At 35.8% G+C, this 20,438-nt stretch overlaps 1 protein-coding gene across 1 annotated transcript in view; it reads right to left on the reverse strand.

The window, feature by feature from the left end:
• Window positions 1-20,438, reverse strand: part of FAM155A (family with sequence similarity 155 member A) — a 452,344-nt gene that overhangs the window by 328,869 nt on the left and 103,037 nt on the right.

The following is a 20,438-nucleotide window of genomic DNA, read 5'->3' on the forward strand; positions in this document are numbered from 1 at the left end:
TCTGAAACCATCAGTGAGTATCTTAATCACAAAAACCTTCCCAAGAAAGGGAAGACACCAGCAGCATTTTTAACTCTTGAAAGACTGATCTTTGCCTAGGTTCAGAAAAAAAGGAGAAGAAACCTGGGATGCAGCTGTCAAGACAAAGGGTGATGCCATTTGAACACCCAACATGGCTCCAGTTGCTGCTACAGGAGGGGGCATCTCTCCTGCAAATCCTGGACAATACCTGCAACCTATGCTGGGGTACGTCAAGCACTCTGGAGTAATTAGAACAGCGTTAGACATGAAACATTAATATTAAGGCTATGGAATTGTTTTCATAGGGGTGAGTAGTGAAATTTTTTCCCCTGTTAATTAAGCCCAGGAAGCCAAGTCTTTCCAAAATGTTTCCTGGTGAACAAAAATAATTACTCAACTGCACTAATTTCAATAAATAAAATTTTGACCTTATTAGCATGCACTACTAAAAGTGTTTCCTTGTAGTCCTGTCCTCACATAATTTTTTCTGAATTAAACACACTTTTGCCTAGAGGCAATAAGGACTTTTAATTAAACAAACTTTAAACGTTCCCAGATGCTAAGTTGCAAATACTACATACCATCAATACATGTTAATAATAAATTAATAATGTTTTCAACCTTCAAAACTGGTTATTTCAAATCTAACTTCCTGTTGCTGTCATGATCTATAGTCACCGCACATAGAAAATAATATGTAGCAACTTTCCAGCATTGACTTCATACCAAAAGTTACTTTCAGCGCAAAAAATTTTGAGAAAATCTGGGTGAAGAAAATTTGTCTGGAAGCAGAAGCAAAGGGACAGCATCCAAAAATCTTAGGTATCTTTGTGACTCTACTAGCATGTCTTGTTTCACTGGACAGGTCATATAGTTCTCTTTAAAAATGAGAACTGGGACTGCTTGTGGACATTGGCAGTGGCAGGGAGCAGGAAAGTGGATCGAGAAAGAAGTTGTGGGGCTCAGAATCTGTTAATTTGCCATAACTGTTTCTAGTAGTACCTATACTGAACTAAAGTCAGTTCAAAACTGAGACTAGAGGGTTAGAATATTCATAAGCATGCAATTTCTTATTGCTGTACACAGGTAAATATGAGTTAACCTATATTCAGGCATATTTCACAGACACGGTTTAAGGAAGCCTTCTGTCCAAAATTCCCAAAAGTTCAGCCAAAACATGTTCAAAACCAAATTCAGAGCTCACACAAGGAAGAAATGGATTTACATCTGCTACATCTTAACCTATTTTCCATGTTTATTAACCTGTCCTGACTTTCCCAGCAGTTGTAGTTTGAGGAAAATCAACAAGCTTTGTCTTGAGATTCTGCAAATCTCACTGTATAGTTAGTGTCCCCAGCTTTTCTTCCAGAGCATCCAGCTATATCCATAGATCTCACACAGAGACTGAGCATAACTACACCTGTCACAGTCCACTGGGCTATCAATATCCCTGACACCACTGTTTCTTTTACAGATTGCTGTTTACCTCCTATTGTTCTTGACCTCTCCTCCCTCCTCTACGAGATCACTCGGGTTCTCGGAAACTTCATTACAAAAATAATCTTGTATACAACTGTATCTTTAATATTGTGATTCTGAACCAGCACAGCGTGAAACAGAATCCCAAAGTCATTTAGCATGAGAACCACCAAGATGCATCAAGCTAAATCAAAAATGAAAAAAACAATATCATGATTTACCTTTTAGACTAGAATAAGACAGTCAAGCACAAATAACTCTAAAGAAAAAAGTGACTTTGGCTATGTTGTCAATTCTATATTATTTAATAAGCCCAGTGATATGATGGTAATGGAAACACTGATGCTTTGAGAAAAACTTGGATTTACCAGAACATACAAACACATAGGAGGAGAAGTCCACCTAGTCATAAAAAATAGTTCCCCAAACTGACTAGCACCACCTATATAGGCATTCTGATTAATACTGACTTCATAGCACTCCTCTGAATAACTGTGATGTCTTGTAGCTTGTGTTTTGTTAAGTGACACAGAACAATACTTGTGGCTGCTGGATGGGTACTAGATGGGGATCAGGTCTTGATTTATGCACTGTGCTGGGTTTGTATACTAACAATCATTTTTACTGCGGCAGAATACTGTGTATTCTGTTTTCAGAATACACTGAAATTAAAGTTCAATAATCAGTCTCAGAAACCTAGAAATATTTTACATCTCTGTGTTGACATTTGTGTCTGTTTATATGCAAAGGCTGTAGGACATCCTCCTGAGACGAGAACAAAGGTGCAGTCAAGAGCGGAAGAGCTACAGTACCTGTAAGACATGGATTCACTGGTCAAACATGGGCTGATCCTATGCCAGTGTAGATAGTCCTCTAAAAGGCTTAACTGATGAAATTGTTGCTGCAGTTCCCTATGAAGCATGTGTGGGAAGGGCATTTTGCAATGAAAGCACATCGATACACTAGGAAACACAGGAGGGAGATAAGAGAGATTTGGGCATTTAGCAGAGGTGGGGGATGGGTGAACTGAGCTCTCCCCTTATTGGCAAGTGTTCAAGCTGCTCTGGGCAGCTGGCGGGTGCAGAAGTTCAGCTCAGTGATATCAGACACTATATAAGCACAGATAGCTAAAAACCTGCCTTGTCCTCTTCCCAGAACAAACTCATTCACTTACTCTGTTGATTAAGTTGAACAGTAGAGGATATAAAAAGCCAAAAAGTCCTGCTAATCCTGTATGATTTATCACCTCCGGGAGTTCTGATGAAGGAACACAAGTCCCTCTTGTTTTCTTCTGTTATTCACTCGAAAGAATGCATATGAATATCTGTGTGTTATTGTCTTGAAGATTTTTTAATTCCTTTAGAATGTGCATGGCTTTTTCTGTCTCAGGCGGGATTAGGTCTTTTACTTTCTTATTTTACCCATTTGAGCTGGTTTTGGCCGGAATAGAGTTAATTTTCCTCATAGTAGCTGGTGTGGGACTGTTTTGTATCTGTGCTGGAAACAGTGTTGATAGCACAGGGATGGTTTTGCTGTTGCTGAGCAGTGCTTGCACAGAGTCGAGGCCTCTTCTGCTTCTCATCGCATTCCACCAGTGAAAAGGCTGGGGGTGTACAAGGAGCTGACCCCAACTGACCACAGGGATGGCTCACACCATATGGAGTCATGCTCAACATATAAAGCTGGGGGAAGAAGGAATATGGGGGTAGAATTTGGAGTGGTGCCACTCACCTTCCCAAGTCCCCACTACAGATGATGGACCCTGACTTTCCTGGAGATGGCCTAACACCAGCCTGCCCATGGGAAGGGGTGAATGAGTTCCTTGTTTTGCTTTGCTTGTGTTCATGGCTTTTGCTTTACCTAATCAACTGTCTTTATCTCCACCTAAGGGTTTTCTCACTTTTACCCTCCTGATTCTCTCCTCCATTCCATCAGGGTGGGTGAATGGCTGTGTGGGGCTCAGTTGCCGGTTGATGTTAAAACATGACACCATTAATAATAACAATAACAAACTAAAGTATTTGGATATTTTCATCTTTAGATTCTCAAGAGCTGGACTCGGTCACTTTATGCCAGTTAGTAGGTGGCTTACTATCAACAGTGTGGGGCATTAATTAAACTAATTATCCACAAGTTGGCCATAAAGTACCTCTTTTGATGGACTGCCCTGACATATGATAGAAGTCACTGAGGAACCAGCATTGGCAAAATTCTGAGTAATGCATCATGAAAATGCTGACTTCTCGGGACCCATAAAGGTAAGAGGGAAAAGGAGACAGAAATTCGTATTTGTTTGTACTTAAAAAGAAAAGAGTATACCTCACTTTCATTACTTACATAAAAAACAACTGTTTTCCTTTCCTCTGAAACCAGTGCAATTCCTCATATTTCCAATTCAATATAAACCAAACAGCTCTACTGTGTTGCATTCATAGCCAGCAATATGCTTACATTAGCTGTTATCCATTTGCACTAGACTGACATATACATGGGGGGCACCACAACAAGGCAAAGACCCCACAGAGTCCCAGCTGACAGAATCTTCTAATATCTTAATTTTTCAGTGTTTTTCACTAAGCAACAGATATCAAGTTTGGAAGTAACAAATCAGATATCAAGCAATCTGAAAGAGGAGAGTTTTCAAAGCAGCATTAAATTTCTGCAGCATGGTAGAAATTTGTTACTAAAGACATGATTCTAAAACACCTTTTTTACTTTTTTATTACACACAAAATAATTGCATTTTCAGAGAACACTCCACCAAACTGTCCATGTGTTTTGGGAGTCTGCATACATATTTCCATATGCAATGGAAGGAAAGACATTCTATAGTAGAAAATAGGATCTCTTTTCTCAGTGTCTGGCACTAATTAAGTGCCATAAATCAATGGAATAGAAGTATTACCATGTTTTTAATACTGGGATTGAAAACTTAATTCAAAGTGTGAATACTTGTTTTTAATATCCATCTAGTTAATAATGCTAATTATCAATCAAATTTGGAACAATTACTTCTATTTTATTTTTATTTTACTGAGAATTACATGATTTAAGATGCAATGAGAAGGAACTCTAAATGTGAAAGTTAAAAGTTAAAAAAAAAAAACAAGGAAAGATTTTTTTTTCATTTTCAGTCAGACTGACCTTTTATTCTTGCTGTGCTTTGGTGTTAATCTTCTTGTTCTGTCCTTCTTTCCCCCTCCTTGAAAAGATGTCTAAAATTTTCCATTTTATGCTCTCCATTAATAAATGTAAAATAAAATTTGCATACATGCATTTGGAAGTAAAATCTGTTTTTCACTGCAAAGGCTTTCTAGAAAAGTTCAACGAATAAATAAAAAATGGGCACTATCTAAATACCATGTTTCCAGAAATGATACAAGAACTTTTAAGATGCAAGGTGAATCTACACCATGTTTTTATATTTGGCCATCTCTCTCAATATTACCAAGTTTCTCAGATGAAAAACAACTGTAAAGCCAGTAAAAGGTCTACAACTCATAATTCAGTTTGAAAATTTGTCTCCTTATGAATTCACATAGAAATAGCTACAAAGAATAATCTTTTAGGCTGATTCTAGGAAAATGTTCTGTGTGCTGGATCGACAGGGCTTGAAGACATTGTTTCACTGCTTTGTTTGACTGTATTCTGCAGCTGTCCCTGATTATGTGGTGCAGTTTAGAGACTGAACTGCACAATTGTCTTCATACTACTCAAAATTTAAAATAGTGAACAAGCACTAATGCATATTATCTAAAAAGCTTTCAACACTATTGTTAACTTGTAAGTGGGTGTAAAAGACTTTTAAAAACATTATTAAAGTTAAGGTAAAAGGTCATAACCTGTATAGAGCTATTAATAAGTAAAAGCACAAGAAGCATCAATAAAAATGCAACTAAAAAATAATGCAGCAGAGAAGAATAACAAGCTTAACATGTAAAAAAAAAAAACCAGGCATTTTGATGTTGTATTTTAAGTCACAGGCAAAGTTATTGCCATTTGGACTTCGCATGCCTAATAATAGTGAAATTAGATAATTATCTAGCTGAGAAATAGGCAAGTTTTCAAATGTCCAGATGGTTCCACCACCCACCTCATTTAGCAAAGCTTCCTTTATTCACACTGCTCTAACATGCTGCCTATTTCCTCAATTTGTACCCATTAGCTCACAAGAAAAGGGTTGAGCTCAGAAATCAACAGGCTCTGACAGGAAACCAATTCCCAGGGGCCCCCTTAGAAGAAGTAGGATTTTAACTGATGTTACCCAGGAGACAGCTGTAGCAACTAAGTCCGTATCTAAAGTATCTAAAGTAATATTAGAGATTTTCAGTACAAAGATCTCTTAATATTCTTGGTAAGCTGCATGGAATGATTTTTAGCCCACAGGAAGGCAAGCATGGGCTCAGGATAAGAACACTAATAACTTATTTCCCATTCACTAGTGAATAAAACTTCCACGTGCTGCTAAGTGATCCAGCTACAAAATGCAGTTTAGATGGTCTGGCAGATATAAGAGGAAAGGTCAGATTTATGGTAGAAGGCATCTTCATGGCTGTGTAAACATCCCATAGTTCTCCAATTCTGGAAGTTCTCCATAGGAGTGGTCACTCCACTGCAGCTACAGACGTGTTGCAGGCACAGGGTTGGTTTGCTACAGGTCACATTTGTAAAATACACAGTCTTCTGATATCAGTGGCACACTTGGACTTAAAGGAAGGACAGGGAGGAATACACAAACAAGGACATTTGTCAGATGTCATCTTCCAGAATATCGAGATATGCTAATGGCTACTTTATTTTATGTTTATGAACATATGGACAACAAAGAATAAATAAAATGTTTGGAGTTTCGTTTTGTTACAGTGAAAGCAGCCAGCAAATAATGAAAGCTTCATTTCAAGGTCTTTAACGGTGACTGCCTATAAGAGAAATGTGATTCACCTGACGCTGAACAAAGCTGAGATGCTGTGATAACTGTATCTGTTAAGCAGCCTGGGAAACATATTAGTTAATTATCTGTAGGCATAATGATTCTCTGACAAAACCTAAATTAAAATGGAGTTGCTACTGAGAGTGCATATTAGTAGTTTAAGGTAAATTACCAACCAGGCATTTTATAATTATCCTTAAATATTTCATTTTAGCCTAAGACCTTGAGTGAAGGTTAAAAGAAGGCCATGAATGTTGCAAGGCAAAAATCTAGGGGAGGGGGGCAAAACCACCTTACTTCAGCACTGGAAAAGATGCCACAGATTACCAATGAAATAGATTTTGCATTGAAATCTAGTCTCCAAATGGCATCAGATAACAAAAAATTCATTTTGCTTATAAGTGGAGGTCTCAAACTATCAAAGTTTTATAATACAGCATAAATAGGGGATGCTTTGAAACTGATACAGTATCAGTCGCTGCTAGGTGGCAAATGATCAAATCTTTAATAACTAAAAAACTAAAATCTTTAATAACAAATAATCTAAAATCTCTTAAGAAAAAAATTCGCATTGGGCACCCCTTAGAGAAGAAAGATACTTCTCTGAAGAAGCAAAAGGTGAAACAAATACAGAAAGATTACTTTTACAAGCCTTAACAGTATCAGAGGAAGAGGATCTGACCTGCAAAATACAGTCATGAATGAAGAGTACTGAGCTGATGGATGCTTTCAATTACTTCTAACTTCTGCTACAAGATTAGTAAGTAAGAGATTACCAGTACATATGCAATATCCCTAAGGAGAAAAGGAAAGAAAAATTTAACAAATCAGTATTTTAAACCTCAAAAGGGGAAAAGAAAAGTGTCTGAGGCACTCTTAATTTATCTTGTCTTGTATTAATGTATTGTATTATTAGTTATCTGTTTATAAATAGTGGTGTATAAATATTATCATCCTTTTTGTCCTTCAGCTATGTCTATTATCCTAGGTAAGGGAAATATGACGACTCATAAATTCAGTTCCAAACCAACAACATCTTTCTTTGGTTGTCTTAATAAATGGCTGCTTTTAAAATATTAGTCTTTAAAAAACTCCTTTGAAATAGATACACATACATACTTCTTAAAGAACTACATTCTTATTCCATCATTACAACATATACATTAAGAAGAACTGTCATCACTTCTGAATATGAAAAAGCTTGAAAAATGTTTTATAGTTCTCTCTCACACATTTCAGAGTAAATATCTCTCAAAAAGTCAAAAGAATCAAGAGGTAAAAAAACCCCATCCCATTATTTGCATTTTTTCCTTTAATTGAACAGAATGAGAGAGAGGTCACAATCAAGGTTTCAGATTATTACAATTTGCAATGTTGCAGTTTCCCAAAGGATTACAACATCTTCAGATTTCATCATATTCCCTTAATTCTTTCCTTCATTTTCTGGAAATTTATTCAGGGAAGTGAAGCTTAATTTACTTTCCTGACAAATAATGGACAAGGTAACAATACAATTGCACTCCCTGACACCTCAGAGTTACCAAATCCACTCCTCTTGCCTTCCTCAGCTATGATGGCAACTGCGTTTTTCCTCTAGAACAGATGAAACATCAGGATGGAGAAAGCACAGAAAAAATTATTATATGTTTGCCTTGGTAACTATTGTCTAACAGTGAAGTGTGTCTATTGGAAGCCTTTGTGCACTTCTGATGAAAAACTATAATCAGCTTTAATCTCTATGGTTTCCTTTGTCTCCTTGACTCAGTAACATTAATACCAGAGTGGCCAGGGCTCAGTAACAAGCTGCTTTGCCATAGCAAACACAAACTGCTACTGTTGTTTAGCAGCACTGGTTCACTCAACCGTGCTAAGGAAATACATTCCTTTCTCCTTTTCTTTAGATTCAAAATTTGCCATCTAAAGCAAAGGAAGATGTCCAGCTCTTAAAATAACTATTAATTTCATTTTAGCTGTTAGGTTCTTTGGAAAATAGACCTGTAGTAGGCTGTCCAGTAGCATTTTCCCCTTGACATATGATGCCTGATTTTCAGCTACTGGGCATTTGATTTGGTTAATACTCAGCTAATATCAGAAAATCATGCCTGTACAACAGTCTAATTCATTTTTTATCTCTTGAGGATGATCTACACATAACTTTTGCACCAGTTTAATTTCCCTATGAGGAGTCTGCTTTTACAAAATTAATTAAGAAAATAAACCTTCAATTTTGATTTTAACAAGCTGGTGTTGGATTCTGTCATACTACACAAGGTACCTTTCCATCTAGTATCAAAATAAGCTATCCTGATATAAGCATGTCTTTGTGTTGCATTAATAATATAATGCTATGGTTTTTTGCATTCTACAAGACATTAACAGCATATATATATAGCTAGTAGGATAATTAGGAGTACTATGTAAAGAAACCTCTAGAAAGCACAGATTTCAGGGAAATGAAGATGTGCTAGTACAAGTAAAGGCAACAAAACATAGATGAATATGACTTTGTTATGTAACAGAAAAACTATAGATTTTTTTTTACCTAAAACTGAAACAGACCACTTAAAAAAAAAAGGTCTTTATAGTCTTATAATACAGACTCTTCGGAGCCTGTATTTACCTCACAGAGCCTGCAGATTTCCCGGGATACACTCTGGAGGTGCATCCTGATTTTCTCAGAGAGAAACATCCTCGCAAGTGTATCTCTTCCCAAGTGTGTGTTCCTCCAGAAAAGACTGCAGTGTGCTTTCAGAGGTATCTGGCTGTAAAATGCATTGTAACATACTTCAGCACATAAACACAGATAGTCTCAAAACATTATAAAGACTCAGAAGTAATGTATGTGTGTGTCTGACTATTGGTATTCTTGTGCATATTGTCTTAAAATGAAGAAGGTTTTCTACAATATACAAAACTAATAGCATCTATCCATTTATTGGTTCATACATTCAAACACAGATTCATTTATTCATGACTAAATCAATAACCACATTTCCCATGTCCACCCAAGCTGAAGAGCTCTTTGTTCACAACTTGAAGGAGAAATTCAAGGACAATGGGTTAATGCAGTTAGAAGGGAGGACAGAGAAGGGCTGATCTAGCTAATGCTGTGCTACACTGAAAAGTATTGGAGTGATTTCTGAGTAAATCATTGACAATGAAAAGCTATATGGCTATATACCCACAACAAGTCAAGGAAAGGTTGTTCCATTATTCTCTTTCCTGCTCCACTTTCTCTTGAAGGACAAGTGTGGCTAAAACACAACATTTTACCTTTACATATAAAGGTTTTGTTGCCTTTGATGTTTATGAGAACAGCTTTTCAGACTTGAGAAGTTTCACTGCAGAAGAACTGACTAAGCACAGAAATGCATTGTATTAAAATGCTGGTAATTATGATGGGGAATTACAGAGAAGTGTGGTTTGGGATATAGAGAATAATGAAGTATGGTATTCACTTTTAAAACACCTTATTTTTACACTTCTAAACGTTTCCCTAAAAGCAACAGAAATATCTAATATACTACTAACATACACAATCCAAAGAACACATTACACTATAACATGTAAGGTTCTTATAGCCCAGTTCTTGTTGCCTTTAATGGATGTCCAGCCAACACATCCTATCAAAGGACTGCACGAGCTCTTTAGACTGAAACTCATGTGAATACATTCCATATGAAGGTCACCACACTATTTAACCCTCATGGACTTTACCATGTTTGCTTTCTCAGGTGCTTTCACACCCTGAAAAAAACTGGACCATATTAAGGATCAATACTTTCCTAAAAGGATTTTTTTTATTTTTCTGCAAAATTTGAAGTTATCACAAATATGCAGGAAAAAAACCATTGTGAGCAAACATCACACCATAAGGAAAATACTGCACCATAAGGAAATTTTGGATGATGAAAGGAGGTATAAGCAGGTTCAGTGCTCAGGACAATGTATTTAGAAGTGCATCCTGTACTGAGGCAAAGTGAAGGGCCTAGCTGTTGGCTTCATTTAGCAGCAAATTTCAACAGTACAATCCTGAATACAAATTAAATTCAGAAACCGATGCTGAAAACTTGACAAAGAATTTGTTTTCTGCCAGCAAATGGTTATATTTGGGTAGAGGATTGCAGAAGAGGGAGGATTGGCTAGTTACGGTTCCAGTCAATACATACTGTGGGTGTTTGCAATGCTAGCAATCAAAGAAGCTCCAAGTAGCACTACACTCGCCTAATACAATGAAGAAATTCTGAGAGTTTAACAGTGCAATTTATGAGAGACCGTAGTCATTGAGAATGCCTGGCAATCCTGGTAATATCCTGATCAGAAGGATCACACTCCTGCTGCTCAGGGAAGAGCGAATTGAAATTTTTTGGAGTTTTTAAAAAGTAGTCGTCCAGAGCAATGAAAATGCATGCTACTTATTTCCTACCTGGGAAAGAACCTCTTTCTCAAGTAGGTAGATCAAAAACAGAGACTCAAAAAACTTGTAGCAATTCTGCATTATTTTTTTTTTTCATAAAGTAGGCAGACTACAAAACAGATGACCCTGGAGGCTTGTCTGGGCTCGTTTTCTATCAGTTCACTAAGTCTGATCTGATGTGAGCACACAGAGCTCCTGGGCTGTTCAGCTTTGCCTAGCCTGTCTTTGTTAGCCATCTCTTGACAGGCATTCTATTTGAGGTTTGTGGCAGTTGAGAACAATTCCTATTAAATCAGATCATCACATTAAATTTTAGCCTCCCACACAAAAGATTTGACAGTGAAAGCTGGCCTCATGGAAACCACAGTAGGTTCTTGCACATTTGCAATTTCTGTGTTAACATTTCATTAGAATATGGATTGATGCAATGGCATGAATGAGAGAAACCAAGGAGCAAAACTCAGTCTAAAATCAGAGCATTCCCATTTTTACTGCTATTTCAGCATCCTCAGCTCAGCTTTAATGACTTGGAAACACTGCTTGGCCTTGTTTCCTTTCCTGCTTTTAAACATTTTCACTCTCCTAGGAAAATTATTTTAAAAATTTAACAGTATCTCTAAATGTCCAAAATAAATAGTAAAGAAGTTCTGTTTTAATTAACATGCACTTGGAGTCTGCCTCTTAACAAAAGGCAGAAAACATCTGTTTTCATTTCATCTTTATCAGTAAATATATCTGACTTCATCTGGAACATACCAAACACATTAAAGGAAGAAGCTTTTTACAATGAGGAAGGTGAAACACTGGAACAGATTTCCCAGGTGAATGCCCCTTTCCTGGAAACATTCAAGGTCAGGTTGGACAGGGCGCTGAGCAATCGAGTTGAAGACGTCTCTGCTCATTGCAGGGGGAGTTGACTAGATAGCCTTTAAAGGTCCCTTACAATATGTATTATCATATGATTCTATGACACCACATTTTAATTATTTATATATTTAAGGAGTGGATCTTCAGGTAGTGGACATGAAGGGATTTCACAGAAGCCGTTCCTTGAGTGAAGCCACGTTACACTACACCAGTTAAAAATACAGCCCTTTAGTGTTACTGCAGGTGGTAGGTGCTTTTTAAAAACACTATTCAGGGTTTTCAATTTAACATCTCAAGATAGGACCGTAGCTGAAAGTGTCTCCAACAGGAGATAACATGAGGTTTGCTCAAGTTGCTGCCTCCTGATCTGAGAGTCAGTGGACAACTCTATCAGTAAAATTCAAAGTGTGTAAAAATAAGCTTGGATAGACATCATCTGACCAATGCCATTTTATAAATTCCAATTTATGAAATATTTCAGTATTGTTGATTTTTTTCAATATTTGCTTGCTTCAGCATATGTGTCAATATTTGTTTCAATAATGTGCAAATATTTTATTTTGGAAATGTTATACGTATGGCAACAATGTTCAATATCACAATCTTATTTTATTTCTGTTCAATTTGTATATAATATTAAATTCAACACATATGATATACAGCATAGTTTCAGAAATGTAATACAATTTTTTTTTAATATATTCAGTATTGGTAAAGAAATATTTTATATTATACAAAGTTACATATCGGATGTTATAAAAATGAATGTTTTAAATATTAAAAAGGAATTAAATTTTTCTTTTATTTTTTCAGTGTTTGAGATCTCTCTACATATGGTCACTAAATATTTCATTTCAAGTAATTCTTTAAAATCTGAAGCCTTTTGTAAAAATTTCCTTGAATACTTTATTTATAACAGAAAGTGTGAAGATTGGGAAAGAAAACTACTGAGCCTTTTGGATCTCCATCCTATCTTTACAAGACAGGAGAAGTCTTCTCCACAAAAATACCATTGTCAACTGTGTTTCGTTATTGGAACCATGGTGGGATCATGCGTAAAAGATATTTAAACAAAAAAAGGTATTTAAGCTACAGCATGTAGGAAAAAAGGAAACAAAAGAAGAACACCTCTAGATAAAAAAACATAGCATTGCAAAGGATACAACCGATTCCTTCCAGAGGCCATCATTAAGGAGTCTGCTGAAGAATCAGATCTGCAGTTTGTAAACTGTGTATTCTGGGATCTCAAATTTTTGGGGTTGTGCAGATATAAGCACAATAAGTCCATCTTATGTATGGTCTTTAATCAGTATAATGCAGCTATTAACCCCTCACATTTTATAAAAAACCTGTATAAAATTACTTTTCCTAACTGTGTCTCTCTGCTTGACCTCCTTCTTCACAGTTTTCTATCAATGTTTGTATTATTTGATCTTGCATGAGGATTTACAATGAGGTTTTAATTACACTAGGATCCTGTGCTCACGCTTTTAGCACCTGAATGACTGGCACTTATTTTTAACAACATAAGAAAGTATTTGCATTTCATAGGTTTTTACCTACAATGCTGAGCCAACTACCTTTGTTGCTCTATGCTACCCTGAAGCGAGAAGTCTAGGGCACTCTCTTAGAAACAAGACTCGAAATCTTAGTGGGTTTTTTTCTTGCTAGAAAAGAACAGCAGGTGATAATTTTATATGCCGGATAAATCAATCCCTACATTTCCAATCGAATAAATTTTTTCAAAGTAAAGAAGTACTGAAAATTGCTTCAATGTCTGATTGCTTCTCTGCACAAGTGTAAGTATCTCTGGGATCAGGGACTATTCTGGATCTGATTCAACAAAATATTTATTTAATATAATAGTTAGTGACTTTTAAAAGTAATTTTTTTCTTTTCATGAAGGAAACCATCCAATGCAAGATTAATGATATTACTACCAGCAGTTTGTCCTATTTATTATCCCTGGTTATTTATAACCAGCAGAAATTAGATACATGTTTCTGCTTTTTCATTGGCATCTTATCTAAAGTCAGTCAGTAGAATTTCTTCCAGCGTCCAAAAATTATTACTTTTTTTCCTAGTTCATCCCACCAGACAACTATAATCTGGTAGGATGCTGCAATGGTGAAAGTCCTAATTTAAAACCTGGTGAAAAATATATGCGATTCTTGTCTGCAAGACTGGATTGTCAACAAAACTTATGTCAGTAAAGAAACCAGATGCCATAATACAAAAAAATACAATTATGTTAGTATTGTTTAATGGACTTTTAACCCCTTACCGGTGGTCTTTGGTTTTGTTTTTTTCTTTTTCTTACTTCCATACTATATTAAACTCTGCCTGGGAACTTCTTATTCTTTCATTGTTTCTTATGCCACTCCAAATGTCTTTTCAAATCTTAAGATAAATAAGTTTCAAGGTTTCTTGAATTTTGATATCGCCACTGCTTCCTCAGAATTTCATTACAAACAGTGCACAGGTACAGTCAGTACAAACCTGCTTCAAATACAGGAACATTTAGACATAAAGAGGTGCCTTCCTCGTGGGGCTCACCACGGCCTAAATCATCTGCACTGTTAAATGACTGCCATTGTCTGGTAACCTAAACAGAAAATTGTATCTGAAGTGGTTTACAGGCTGCATTCTGTAATGATATTTTTTAAGTGTGTGTATATATATATTTAAAATATATTTTAAACATAGTCAGTCAGGTTTTTATTTAAAGAACAAGTTGTTAATTTATTCTCGGTTCATTTGGGTGTTCCACTCACCAACACCACTAAGAATAAGACAGTAAGCAATACCTTCATGGATTAGAGAGAATCCCTAAGGTAAAAAGGTAAAATAACTGTGCAATGCAATAGGGAAACAAATGCAGCTTTTCTTACCAAGATTAAAGCCTTCAGGTGAATTAACAGTGACAGTGTAATTGTGGCAAAACTGCCCAAGCTTGCTCCCAGAAATCTATTGAGGCTAAATCTTACGCCTTTTAGCTAATATAATATATTGAAATATCCTTTGATGCTGGCAAATTGGAAGACTTTTCTTTTCCCTCCTTCTATGTGTCCTGATCACAGGTCCTCTGCCGATCTCTTCTTTACAAAATAAATTAGCAAGCTCTCTGAAGCAGTGCTGATACTTGGCAACTTGCAGCAAATAGTGCAAGTACATTCCCCTGTCCACAGCTTCAACCTTGAGAGGAATCCCAGATTTACAGCTCACCTCTATAGCAACTATATGTGATTTGTCAAAATATTTGTACTTCTACTTTTTTACTTTTTCTTTTTTTATTATTTTTTCTTCTTTCTGACTCTATCTATTACGATGAGGAAGGTACACTGCACATGTAAGGTGCACATTCTTTTAAAAGGACCTGACTCCTGTCAGGTCTATACAATTCCTCATTAATAACAATACTGTTGTTTAAATATAAAAATACAGTTTGCTCCACATGATAGGTGTACATTTATTCATAAGGTCTGTCTGACTGACTGAAAAACTGCATTTAATGATAATCCATTATGAGCCCTGTGACAGGTGCAATACTTTTTCATGTCACTTCCTATTACTTTGCAGCAAAATATAGATACACAACACAGAAGTGAAGAGGCCAGACCTTAAATTAAGAATAGAATTCTCTAAGAGATAGGTGCAGCAATTCCCCAATACCAAACAGAATATATAACCCACACTCTGATTCTTCACATCATTGCAACGGATTAAACGTATTGTCAGTCTGATTCTGCCAATCACTTCCTGCATAGATTTCCCGAGTCAAATGCACAGAGAAAAATTTGTAGAGTGTACATTTGGTTAAGGAATCTCCATAATAACCACGGACATTGTAATAAGCTGTGAAACCTAATTTTAGTTACCAAGGTATTGGTTTTTTCCCTGGGCTTTTACATGTTTCACATCTCTGCAGAAAACTTCAGATGTTAACTCTCTGTTGGGATTTCTGTTTCCCTGGATTTCTAGTTTTTCATTTTGCTTTTATTTCTAGACACATCAAGGTATGAATTATACTTGAAATTCCTGGCATGTGCTTTTTGCAGTGTTTAAATTCTAATTAAAGTTAATGATTAGCTACACTTAACAGAAATGCAAATTACCTCAATGCCAGTATTTGAAGTATTTAGTATATCGTATAAAGGCTATTATCTGCATATGCATGATGATTGAGCTAGTCATATTTAACTCAGTTTCTTAGGCATAATGTATTTAAAGATAAAAATAAAGCAAAATTCTATCTTCTGGTATATGTGTGTTACGCTGTCCAAACTAGTTGAGTGACAGCTGATATTATTATCAACAGTGAATTATCACCTCTTTTTCACATAGCAAAAGACTGTGCAAGATACATGGTAACCAAACAAGGTTAATTTTCATTCTATAAGCAGTTGTTAAAAATATTTAAAACCCCAAAATTTTCTATCATGTCTTTCTTAAAAGGCAATGGAATTAAGTTTTCCATGATTTTATTCCTAATACAGAGAAAAGTAAAAAATAGTAGCAGCACAGAAAATTTCTCTCTCTCGCTTGCCAAAGTAGGTAAATGTTTCTATTCAGAACACTTCATTTAGGCTTTAATCTTTTTCCTATTTTCTACATTTTTTGTTCCTGTGAAACAGCTAATATTTTTCAACTCCTTCATTTTATACCAACAAAACACTATAATTTCCCATGCTTCCCTCTCTTTCCCCCCACACCCATCCATACTAATTTTGAAAAGACTATGTGAAATTCACCCATCTGCTACTTCTGTTTAACTTGTATGCTGCTGATTTTACATAGTGGTTGCTGATACTCATTTGGAAAACAAAGACATGGACTGGAAGCCTGAATTTATCTATCTACTAACAAGCTGTCATTTTTATAGATTTTAACAGAGAGAGAAATAGAGTATTCTGGACAGGATCCTCTAACTCTGTTAAAAGGGATTTTTTTTTTTTAATGTTTCTCACACACAAGGAATTAGGACAAATTTTTGGAATTAGGACAAATTTTTGTGCATAGTGATGAAAACAAACAACAGTGGTCAAAACATCTAACATTAGTTTAGTTTAAAATAAAATTTTTTTTTAGTAGTTTGGTAAACAGATGTTGTCTGTATGTATAAAATAAATGATTATATAGATTGATTACTTTTTTTAATCTAGGAGATGTAATGACACTGAAGACTAACTATATAGTATATATAGTATGTATTTTTGTAATGCACAGCTATTTGTTGCCTCTTTTTTTCAGATGAATTTTGATCTGGGTTCTCCAACTGGTACAACTCACATGCACTTAATTGCACATTTTTGCTCCCTATAGCCAGATAAATCACTACACCTAAATTCTAATCTAATTCAGACTAGATTAGACCAAACAAACTCCCAAAAAAATCCATTATAGTTAATCAGAGGAATCCAGCTCATTCATTTCTGCTATCAGTAACCATGATTCATACCCAAATAAAAAGTTACTTGCTGATAAAATGAAAATGAATATATAACATAATAGAGTTGTGTGGCTTCCCTAGTCCTCAAAGACTTTATGGTACCTGATTTTAACACTATGAAGTTTTTCATTTAACAAAATATTTCTAATTTGTGAGGCTGTGCAACAATGCAGCACTTCATACGAAAGTAAAAAAACATACGTGTGAGGGTTACGAATACTTTGCTGAAGTCAAAGCTTAAGTTTTATCATTTGAAACCAAAACAACTTCAGTTAAAGTAGTCTCCATGACAGATGTGATAGTTAACAAGTATTTCTGACTAAGAAAAGAAGTTTGCACTGGGCAGACCTACTCACCATTATAAAAGGACTTGGAAAGAACATCGAATATCTTCTCCTAGCTTAGCTGTCTAACAATTACATCATGTTTTGGGAAACTTCTTAGTGGGTTTAAATTTTGCTTCTCTCTTATATTCACATTGGTTGCACTCACAATTCTGCTCGGCAACCTGTGTATACTTAATTTTGAAGGAATTTTTTTTATTCAGTCCATATTTGAAAATAATTTTGTTTCTCTGCAGTTTGTATGTTGAAGATTATTATGTTGAAATATGGAATTGAATTAAAAATCTGATTTCTAAAGGGCAAAATTAATTCTGCAGCAAACTAGTTTACAGATGCAAATATATGCACCTGCCCGTTTACTTGGAAATCACTCAGACTGTATTTACAATCTGGCATTTTGCAGGTTTGTAAGTAATCCTCTGTCAACAGACTGACTTGAAAAAATGACATAATGGCATTTCACAATTAATTGTTTTAAACAACTTTATTCACTTTTTTTGAATTACAATATTGATTATAACAAATACAACAATCTGAAGCTCCTTCTCGTTCTGTTTTATTGAATGGTCAAATTCATGTGTGAGTTAATGAAGAACATAAAAATAACTGCTATTTTGCAATTTTTATGTTCTTCACAATCATTTGTTCATCACTTACTTAGAAAATAAACTTCCCTTGCATGTATTTGTGAATTGTTTTTACAGCTATGTGCCATTATACACAATAAGAAACTGACACCTGTGTATTTTAGTTGTTGCTTGGAACTGATTTTGAAGCTAAAAAAGAGGTCTACACATGATCAGCCATTCAGGATACGAATAAAGTACTACATTGAAATGAACTGGGAATTTAGGAATGGTGACAGATTTCTCACATCAAAATGTCAACCAGGCAGAAAGGAGTAAGAGAGAAGAAACAATGCAGATTGCCAAGGCTTCCCCAAAAATAGACTTCTCTGTAACAGGGCTTCCTTACAGAATGCTCCCTGCTGCCTGCCCATAGCAGAGGGCCTTTTTGAGGGCATTTTAGTCATTGATGGCACAAGGTTGATCTTGATCTCCTTGACTAACATGACACTAAGCTGCAGGCCATGCTAAAGCTACCTCACAGGAGCAGCAACGCGGAGTTGACATGACCCCACGACCCTGACCAGTGCCTTCCAAAGCAGGGTGACATTAACCATCAGTGGCTGGCATCCTTCCTTGGCCAGTAGCACTCAGCCAGTGGCTGCCACTGGAGTGGGATGAGGGAAACATAAAGCTACGTGCTGAATCATGTGGAGATAACTGAGTTATCTCCAAAACATTTTGAGACTTCCTCTCACAGTTTTGCAAATGTGATTTCAATAAAATCAGAAACATTCCTTATGAAAACGTGACTCCATCAATTCTCCTGTATTTCAATTTGTACATGAAAATAGCAGTAATATAAAAGTGTTCTCTGGTTGCTACATTGGTGTCAGATCAGGGAACTACCTGAAGTAAAAACAGCATATCTTTTAAAATATTTTCTTCCCTTTCAACTAACTTCATAACTGCTCTTTTGTTGAGCAGAAATGAATTTATTAAATATATGTCACTGATATGAATTCAATTGCACAAGAGGAATTTTTTTCCCAGGATCTCCCACAATTAATTAAGAAAAAAAACAACAAAAAAACCAAACCTCTGTATCTAAAAAATCTGTCACAATTATGTCTCTAATTCATGTCTGATACAGAATCACAGAATCAATTAGGTTGGAAAAGACCTCTGAGATCACTGAGTCCAAGATTTGACCAAACAGATGAAAACCAGTACCAGAATTAGACTGTCAGAAAAAATGCTTGGAATAATTTTTTCTTTCACTTGAAGAAATGCTCTTGAAATTAAGAAGTATTAAAGATTTCCATGTATAATACACTAAGTACAATTAGACATTCCCACCTAATTTAGGACCTTAATAGCAGAATAATTTTTTTTAATTATTATAAAATCAATCAGATTTTCATCTTTTATTTGCAGAAATACAGCATCAGTTGGAAATGCATATTGTGAATTTGCTTACTGTGAAAAGTTAGCCAGGAATGGAAACTACACTATGAATTAAAAAATTATCTGAATGGAAAGTTATCATTTTTATTTAGACTATGAAGTCCTACTCAGAATTCATCTTGTATGTACAATTTTTTTTCATCTTCCCTACTCTTTTGAATTAGAGAGGAATTTGTTTGATTTGTTGCAATTGAATACCAAGCTTTCAGACAACTGTTGCTAATTTTGCTATTTGCAGTCCATCCTGAGATTACTTTTTGCTGCATTGATGATATATAAATACTGGGGGTAAGACTAATCTCAACTGTATCCTGAAGTGTGACTGCGGCTTACTCACAGCTTTAAATCAGTGTGGGAATTGCACCACTGCCTATGCCACAGACCTCCATGTACCCGGAAGCAGCCCAGTATTTTGGCAACTGCAGCCTGTGCTGAGCTGTTTTTCCAGTCACATCTCCAACCACAAATGATGAAGAACTGAATTGCAAGTGAAATCAAAAGCTTGGCTGAAGGGGTGATTTATGCTTTAGCCATAGGTTGAAATACCGTGATTTCAGATCCTGGTTTGGGGGAGTTGGAGGATTTTCTGGAGAATACTAACCACATAAACAGACCTGGTGAAAGATGACAGCCTTTAACCTGTCAGTTGTAGATCTACTACACAGCATGCTATTTCTTTGAATAGCCAAGTAGATAAGTCCTCTCCAAGACAATGAAATCACTGGCAGCTCAGCAGACCTTGCCTGACCCTTACTGTTCTGTGGACCCCAGCAATGCAAAATTAAACACATGCAATGGAAATATTTCACTAAAGTTCTCTCTCACACAGTATACACAGTGTTGATGTGCATGATAGGAAGAGAGACAAAGAAGAAATGTCTCCTATAAATTATGTTTT

This window comes from Manacus vitellinus, unplaced genomic scaffold, assembly GCF_001715985.3.
Source record: "Manacus vitellinus isolate BGI_N305 unplaced genomic scaffold, ASM171598v3 scaffold_2_pilon, whole genome shotgun sequence".
NCBI lineage: Eukaryota > Metazoa > Chordata > Aves > Passeriformes > Pipridae > Manacus > Manacus vitellinus.